At 31.7% G+C, this 9,761-nt stretch overlaps 1 pseudogene; it reads right to left on the bottom strand.

Moving 5' to 3' along the window:
- Window positions 1-8,857: 8,857 nt before the first annotated feature.
- Window positions 8,858-9,501, bottom strand: LOC120136814 (annotated as a pseudogene).
- Between the last annotated feature and the right edge of the window lie 260 nt (window positions 9,502-9,761).

Raw genomic sequence — 9,761 nt, 5'->3', positions numbered from 1 at the left:
TCACCTGCAATATGCATGTCCGTGCATATATTTTAACTTCATCCTTAGAGGCGTCCTCCCTCAACTCCCGAAAATTTACATCTAACCAATTTAACGGTATTCGACCACCGTTAAAATTTTGCGAGACACCTCTTAGATAATCCCGGCACAAAGAAGTCTAGGAACTGTGCGCCATCCCTGATATCACATCTCTATCCACTAGAAGCCCCAAGTGCATAGAAACATCCTCAAGCGTAATCGTGCACTCTCCGCACGAAAGATGGAATGTGTGAGTCCCCGGCTCTACTAAGGCAGAAATAAGGTCTGGTTCTATCTTACAATGACTTTAATATCTACCTATGTGACCGAATCCAACCTCTACTAAATACGGCCATACACGGGTAGGTATCGCTAACTTAAGGTTCCTAATAAAAGGATCTAATATACGGTCGCTCTCCTAAAATATGAATAATTACAAAAATTAATTTATAAACTAATAATCATGCATTAAATAAATAAATAAAGTATTACTAATAATTTAAATTAAATTAAAATGTTAAAATGTTAACGTATCAGCAAAATGTCGAGATATATGATTTCCATTCAAACGAAGTAGACCGCTTTCCATTTTATATATGAAAAAAAAGTTAATTAAATAAAATATTAAAAATTTAAATAGTTAAATAAATTACTTACAAAATACTAAATATAATAAAATATACCTTAAAGAGCTATAAGAGAATATAAGAGTTTTTGAGAGAAGTTGAGAGGATTTGGTGTGATGAAAATGACTGAGAATTGAGGTATTTATAGGGAGGGAATGGGGTGTGAACGGGAGGGGGTAGGTGGGTAATAAAGCTAAGGCGCGCTACAGGGGGCGTGCCTTTCTGACGCATGTCATAATTGTAGGAAGGCGTGACCCTTGCACCGAGCTATACCCTTACGTGGCGTAAGGCTCCCCCAGGGGCCGCGCTTTAGCAAGCGTGTATCCATGTAAACATAAGGCGCGCTGCAGGGGGCGCGCCTTACACCACGTGGCGCCAGATCAGTATAAGGCGCGCCTTTTTACAAAGGGTGTTAGATCGGTAAAAAAGTTGAGAGGGTGTCTGACAGGTAAAAACAACATGTCAGACTATTTTTTGGAAAAATCGCCTATTTTTTATCTGTCATTATGCTACAATTTTTTTATTTTATTTTTTACACGTTTTCAATAATATATTTGTTTTTTTATTTATATTTTTTAAGAATTGATTTAATATTACCACGACTAATCAAAATATCGCTTATATGTTATCATGTTGATATTTTCCATTTTGAACATTCAGATTGGATTTGGATTTTTGATTTGCTTTCATAAATAGTTTTTCATGTCGTTCAACTCTAATTTGTTATTTTTTCTGTTGTATTTCAATAGTTTAATGCCCTTTTATGGTTCGTTTATCGATGAGATTACATCTATTTGTATCTATCATTGTTCGAGTTCTGATTTAGTATTTTTTTTTATCTTTTCTTGTATTGTACTTAAGTGATCTTAACTTGTTAATTTTGTGTCAATAATTTTTTAAAAATGTCCTAAGTATGTCATTAATTTACAATTATGATTATAAACTCCATTGTAATAGTAAATATTTCTTTTTTAATAAAATTAGTGACTTTTATAAATTCAATTATTTTTAGAAGATGTCACATTATATATATTATATTTTAAATTGCTACATTAAAAACTATAAAAAAAATATATATATATAATATTTTAAAAAATAAACTTTTATAAATTTAAGTAATTATTTTTTGAAATTGATGTATATTATGTGTCAGACGTTTCTTTTGTGTTCACGTGGATTTTTTTTTCTATGAAAAAACGTATTGAAGTAACGGTATCACATTTGAAAATTTCAAGGGTCAAATTAAACCATAAATTTCTTCATATAGTAAAGTGATATTAAAGTACAACTTTATATATCAAAATGATATTTAATTAATTTAAACGACCAAAAGAGAATGTAATTTGTAGCAGCAGTTGATGCGTTCTGCAATACACAATATCATTCATCTAAAAAAAATCAAAAGGATATTTTTTTTTTCAAATTAAAGGAGGTTAAAGGAAAATTTTATCATTGAATTAATAAAAAAATTATAATTTCAAGGACCAATTAAATAATTCTACCAATCCAGCCCCTACTTTCGGGTGCACCAACTTTATATTTGTTAAACAGCAGAGACGGAGTCATGATTAAATATTGACAGAGGTCGAAATATTAAACTTTTTGAGAAAAATATAATAGCGTATGCGTATTATATATTTAAACTCAAAATTCAAAATACAATGTCTAGTTTGTCTAATATTTAAACTTACAATGACCTAAATTATTATTAGACCCAAAAAATTTAGAACATGAGATTCTTTTTATTTAGTTCAACCCCTTAATTAAATATTTAATAAAATTTTGTATATTTTATTTGAGTATTTATTTTTACAAGAACCAAGATACTATTGAACTAAAATTTATCGAATAAATAAAAATTTTACAGGGGCTAGGGTACCTTTGAGCCCCAATATACTGGTCACGAGGATCTTTGTGTGAGTACCAAAATAACTGCAAATGTATTAAAAAAAACATAGGAAAAGTCATAAGGTTCATGCCACAAGTGCAGAAAAAACGTATGACACAAGAGCAGAGAAAAAAGTCTCACAAGAAGAATGATTCATATTCAAAATTGGAAAAATCTCAAGAAAAAAAGGAAAACAAATGAAAAAAAAGATAAAAGAGCAAAACATTATCGTCGGCTAGCAATCAAAATTAAAATTGATGTCTCCACCAACTAAACAAAAAGCAAAGGAACAGAGGAAGACATCACAAGAATATTGAGAAATAATCTAGGTTAAAAATGAGAAAATTAGGATTTCAATATATATGATTGAACTTGTTAAATGTCCAAATAAAAGAAATATCGATCTAAAATTAGTTTGAAGAAACCTAAAATAAACAAGACGACCAAAATAAACGAGCCTAAGAAAATACCCGAAATATGAAGGGTAAAAGAAAGAACAGTGAAACCAACAATAGACTCTAGTCAACGATAACATACTAGAACAATAAAAAGAAGGTTAAAGCATTCGTAAGAGAGAAATCAGTAATATTTCATCAACGTAGCTGACTTCATTGTAAGATTTTTTTTACAGTAAACTGAATCGTGATGCCAAAATCTTATAAAATAGAAAAATACACAAAAGAAAAATAGTCAACCGAAAAAGGAAGAAGAGAAAAATGAAGGCCCTAAGACTCATCTTACATGTTTCTCACAGGAATTGTTACCATCATACCACCTATAAATCAAAGTATATTGAATATTTAAATATAATCAATTTTATATTATAATATATTGATATAATATTTGAACGATTATCGGCAAACAAATAAACACGATCAAAAAAGGAAAAAAAATAAAAGACACCAATATTTATGTGGAAAATCCAAAAGGGAAAATGTTAGGATTTGCGAAAGCTCGAATCAACAACCGAAAGGGTTCGCCAAGAGGGGTCGAGAAATTTCTTGTGTTTAGGGAGTAAGGAGATTGAAAGATAGAAAATTGCACAGTGATTTATAGTGGTTCGACTTCTCAACCAAGTCTACATCCACTACCTTAGCTCCTCACCAAGGATTTTCCAACAAATTCACTAATTTGTTCTTTCTTTTTCAAGGACAATGAGATAACCTTTACAAACTCCCTAGTTTTTCACAAGCTAAACTAGAACCTTTCCCTAGCTTTTCACATGCTTAGCTAGAAATGTAAACAAGAAAACCTCTCTAAGGTAGGTGTTTACAAGAATTAAGCTCATAAGAACAAAAATATTTACAAGAGAAAGATGAAATAAGAATGAAAACTCTTCTCTTGTGTTTGATTGCTTGGATAGTTGTTCTCTTGCTTCTTCAAGTGTCCTCAGCTTGTATTTATAGCTTGAAATGTGTTTGAAGTTGTATCTAGCCGTTGTGGATGTTTTGGAGCCGTTTGGGGATTATTTTTCTGCAAAACAAGGATGTCCAGAATAGGGGATATTGGTACTCCTTCAAAGGGTATCGGTACCCCTTTGTTAATTTCAAATTTAACTAGCCGTTAGAGCCTTGGGATATCGATACTCCTTCAATGAGTATCGATACTCCTTTGCACTATGGTATCGATAACCTTCATTGTATCTGTCACAAAATTGCATTCGATGTTTGAGCAGTCATAGGGGTATTGATACCCAGTCATAGGGGTATCGGTACCCAGGGTATTGATACCCATTCATAGGGGTATCGATATCTCTTAGTACTTTTGCTCAAATATGAATTTAATGGACTTTGAATTATTTTTGAAATCTTTTGAAAACTTTGAATAAATTTAATTCAAGTCCAAAAACATTTTGCCATAATTGTTATATCAAAACTTAGTTTTATAGAAAAACATGGGCAGAGGAGAAAATTCACTAATATGAAAGAAAAAAAATACAAGAGGATTTTGGAGAAAGAAAAAACTTGATATCTAAGCCCTACCCTTAGTGTCTATTTATAGGGATATATACTTGATTACAAAGGAAACTTATAAAGTAGAATTTCAACATAAAAGAAAAAAAATAAAGTTTCTACTTCTAATCAAACTAGGTTTATTACTTTCCCCAATTAATTTAATTAATTTGTGTCACGTTGAATTCGATTCAAACTCTAATAAATCTCAACATTTATGCGGATTCTGAAAGTACGAAGGTTTTGATACAAAATACCCAAATTCAATGCGACACGCAAACTCAACAAATTGTTTTTCACTTTAACGACAACGTTCTCCAACTCTTCAATAACACCCCTCAAAGGGTTAATATTTAGTAATTGACACCGACCAAGTGCAAGCAATACTCAAACTTTGTTGTAGGGAGCAGTTTGGTTATCATGTCTGCAGGATTGTCATGAGTGATGACTTTGCTCACAACAATGTCACCACGAGCAATTATATCAAGCACAAAGTGATAGTGGATATCAATATGTTTCGAGCTCTCATGAATCATTTGATATTTTCATTAAGAATATTGCACTTGACTGTCACAAAACACCGTACTAATTTGAAGGTCTTCACTAAGTTCACCAAAGAGTCATTTCAACCAAATCACTTCCTTACAAGCTTTAGTGATCGTCATGTACTCTATTGTAGTAGTTGACGAGGCGACCATGCTCCGTAGAGTAGCTTTTCAATTAATGGCACATCCTTCAATTGTGAAGATATACTCTGTAAGTGATCTCTTCTTATCAAGATCTCCCGCAAAATCAGAATCAACATACCCCAAGACTCTATCTTTAATTCGCCTAAACTATAAGCAAACATCATTAGTACCGTAAAGATACCTGAAATTCCATTGGACAACTTTATAATGTTCTTTATTGTATTCTTCATGTATCTACTCACTAAACTTACAACGTACGTTAAATCTAAACGCGTACAAACCATAACATACATTACAGATCACACTACACTAAAATATGGAACATGTGGCATTTATATTAACTCATCTTCTAATTTGGTGAACAATCCGATGAAAGTCTGAAGTGAGTTGTCAGTGGAGTGCTCACAAGCTTCCTACTATGCATATTAAACCTGCGAAGAACTTCTTCAACGTACCATTTTTTACTTAGGTATAAAAGGAGGTTAAAGGAAAATTTTATCATTTAATTAATAAAAAAATTATAATTTCAAGGACCAATTAAAGAATTCTACCAATCCAACCCCTACTTTCAGGTACAACAACTTTATATTTGTTAAACAACAGAGACTGAGTCGTGATTAAATATTGACACTGGTAGAAATATTGATCTTTTTGAGAAAAATATAATAGCAGATTAGATATTTAAACTTAAAATTCAGAAGACAATGCCTAGTTTGTCTAATATTTGAACTTACAATGACCTAAATTGTTATTAGACCCAAAAATTTGAGAACATGAGATTCTTTTTATTTAGCTCAACCCCTTAATTAAATATTTAATAATTTTTTGTATTTTTTATTTGAGTATTTATTTTTACAAGAACCAATATACTATTGAACTAAAATTTATCGAATATATAAAAATTTTATAGGGGCTAGGGCCCCTTTGAACCCCAATATACTAGTCGTGAGGATCTTTGTGTGAGTACCAAAATAACCACAAATGTATTCAAAAGCATAGGAAAAGTCATAAGGTTCGTGCCACAATAGTAGAAAAAATGTATGACACAAGAGCAGAGAAAAAACTCTTACAAGAAGAATGATTCTTATTTAAAATTGGAAAAAACTCAAGAAAAAAAGGGAAAACAAATAAAAAATAATAAAAAAAGAACAAATAATTATCGTCGGTCAGTAATCAAAATTAAAATTGATGTCTCCACCAACTAAACAAAAAAGCAAAGAAAATGAAGAAGACATCACAAGAATATTGAGAAATAATCTAGGTTAAAAATGAGAAAATTAGGATTTCAATATATATGATTGAACTTGTTAAAAGTCCAAGTAAAAGAAGTATCGATCAAACATTAGTTTGAAGAAACCTAAAATAAACAAGACGACCAAAATAAATGATTCTAAGAAAATACCCAAAATATGAAGGGTAAAAAAAGAACAGTGAAACCAACAATAAACTCTAGTCAACAATAACATACTAGAACAATAAAATACAAAGAAAAGAACAATGAAACAGACAAATAAACACGATCAAAAAAGAAAAAGAAAACACACCAATATTTACGTGGAAAATCCAAAAGAGAAAAACATGGGCAGAGGAGAAAATTCCACTAACATGAAGGATAAAATACAAGAGGATTTTAGAGAAAGGAAAAACTTGATATCTAAGCCTTAACCTTAGTGTCTATTTATAAGAATATATACTTGATTACAAACAAAACTTATAAAGTAGAATTTCAACATAAAAGAAAAAAAATAAAGTTTCTACTTCTAATCAAACTAGATTTCTTACTTTCCACAATTAATTTAATTAAATTGTGTCACTTTGAATTCGATTCAAACTCTAATAAATCTCAACATTGATGTGAATTCTGAAAGTACAAAGGTTTTGATACAAAATGCCCAAATTCGATGCAACACACAAACTCAACGAAAAAAATTCACTTTAACGACAACATTCTCTTACTCTTCCATAACATCCCTCAAAGGGTTAACTTTAGTAATGGACACCGACCAAGTCCAAGCAATACTCAAACTTTGTTGTAGGGAGAGTTTGGTTATCATGTCTGCAGGATTGTCATTAGTGATGAATTTGCTCACAACAATGTCACTTCGAGCAATTATATCAAGCACAAAGTGATAGTGGATATCAATATGTTTCGTGCTCTCATGAATCATTTGATCTTTTCATTAAGAATATTGCACTTGACTGTCACAAAACACCGTACTAATTTGAAGGTCTTCATTAAGTTCACAAAAGAGTCATTTCAACCAAATCACTTCCTTACAAGCTTCAGTGATCATCATGTACTCTACTGTAGTAGTTGACGAGGTGACCATGCTCCGTAGAGTAACTTTTTAATTAATTGCACATACTTCAATTGCGAAGATATACTCTGTAAGTGATCTCTTTTTATCAAGATCTCTCGCAAAATTAGAATCAACATACCCCAAGACTCTATCTGTAATTCGCCTGAACTGTAAGCAAACGTCATTAGTACTGTAAAGATACCTGAAATTCCATTGGAAAACTTTATAATGTTCTTTATTGTATTCTTCATATATCTACTCACTAAACTTACAACGTTCGTTAAATCTAAACGTGTACAAACCATAACATAAATTACAGATCACACTACACTAGAATATGGAACATGTTGCATTTACATTAACTCATCTTCTGATTTGGTGAACAATCCGATGAAAGTCTTAAGTGAGTTGTCAGTGGAGTGCTCACAAGCTTCCCACTCTGCATATTAAACCTGTGAAAAACTTCTTCAATGCACCATTTTTTACTTAGGTATAATTTACCCACATTTCTGTCTCTTCTAATTTTCATTTCGAGTATCTTCTTTGTAATACCTAGATATTTCATTTCAAACTCTTTATTAAGTTGGAATTTCAACTATCTAATCTCTTTTTTGTTATTCGTAGCTATCAACATATCATCAACATAATAATAAAATAAATAGGCGAACCATTGCGACCCTTTTTGAAGTAAACCCAACTATTAAAGTTACTTCACTTAAACTCAAGAAAACCCATAAAAGAGTTAAACCTCTTATACCATTGATTAGGCGACTGCTTAAGTCCATAAAGGAGTTATGGTTCCCAAAAAATAAATAATCTAGTATTTTCTCTTATCATGTCATAGAGTTTATACTCAAGACAATTCTGTCTTCTTAGAAGAGCACAACCAAAAGAAAGATTTAAGGATTTGGTTCTAACATAAAAAGGACAGATGTGGTGATCATGGTATTTTAGGGACTATTAGTCATGGTAATTGTAATCTTAACGCTATGGTTATTTGTTTTGTGATAAAAATAATTTTTTGAGCATTCTTTTCTTCCTTCCGATATTTAAATTGAGTTTTGACTTATAAATATGAAAGGAATTTTTAAGGAAGTTTTCTTTTCTTTTCTTTTTTCCTTTTTTGAAAAAATAATGCTCAACTTCATCTCTCATAGCAAGAAAGAAGAAAAATCATCAAATATTATAACTTAAAATAAATCATTTTTAATTGATATTGATCGATAATTTGATTGAATGTAAATTGGAGGCTTAATGATTTAAATAACAAAATTTTTATTTAATGATCAAATAGAATTAACTCCATAATTTGATGATTATAGAAATAATTTATCGTGAAAGGAAATAATTATCAGAATATGTTCAACTCAGTTGCTATTATTTTTCAAAATTCAGCTGGCATCATCAACCGATACACATCTAGTTCAAATTCAGTTTTAATCGAACAGTTAATCCCATTCCTCCTCCTTTTCGAGGTCGGAGTTTGTTCGTCCGACGTCAATGTTGACGACGGCGACTGAGTCGATGAACAAGAAGAGAAAGATGACTCAGGAATTCTTCGCTTGTTATCGGTCACTCTCACCGGCTCCACCTGATTCTAGCCGATGAGGTGTGAAAAATTAAGCTTGGCTTTCGAGCCTCGCATTTTAAATGCCGCTCTATCGTAAGCGAGTGCAGCATCTTCCGGAGTCTCGTAAGTACCGAGCCAGACCCTCGCTCCCTTCCGTTTCAGATCCCTTATCTCCGCCGCGTATGTCCCCCACGGCCTTCTCCTTACTCCCCTATAATGTGCCTTCTTCGGCGGCGCGTGGGTTTTCTGGGAAGTCGTTCCGAAGCCGGGGGATGTAATATTGTTATGGACAGAGACTTTCTCCTTCGGTGCATCGAACAACTGATCAAAGTTTATCCTCTGATCGACAATAATCGCATCATCATCCGGTTCATCTTCGAGAAGATGCCGACGAATGGATTCCAAGAGGCTGAGATCAAATTCAAAAGAACTATCACAGTACATATTTGGGTGTTGTTATTGTTCTTGGAGACAGCCCACAAAAGGATTTGAACTGGATGGCTTTGTTGGTTGAGTTCTTCCTATTCGCTGTTATATATACCTTAAAACTTATTTTTTATTAAGATAAAGATGATTATAAAATAATATTTATTTTAAATACTCTCAATTATTAGATTTGAACGGTCAATCATTCTACTGCAACTGTTGATGTTCGAACATGTGACCTTTAACAACAAAAATAATTTTTTTAACTACTAATGTAAGTTAGTTCGAGCTA

This window comes from Hibiscus syriacus, unplaced genomic scaffold (assembly GCF_006381635.1).
Source record: "Hibiscus syriacus cultivar Baekdansim isolate YM2019G1 unplaced genomic scaffold, ASM638163v2 tig00110637_pilon, whole genome shotgun sequence".
Classification (NCBI taxonomy): Eukaryota; Viridiplantae; Streptophyta; class Magnoliopsida; order Malvales; family Malvaceae; genus Hibiscus; species Hibiscus syriacus.
This window is presented reverse-complemented; position numbering and strand designations above follow the sequence as displayed.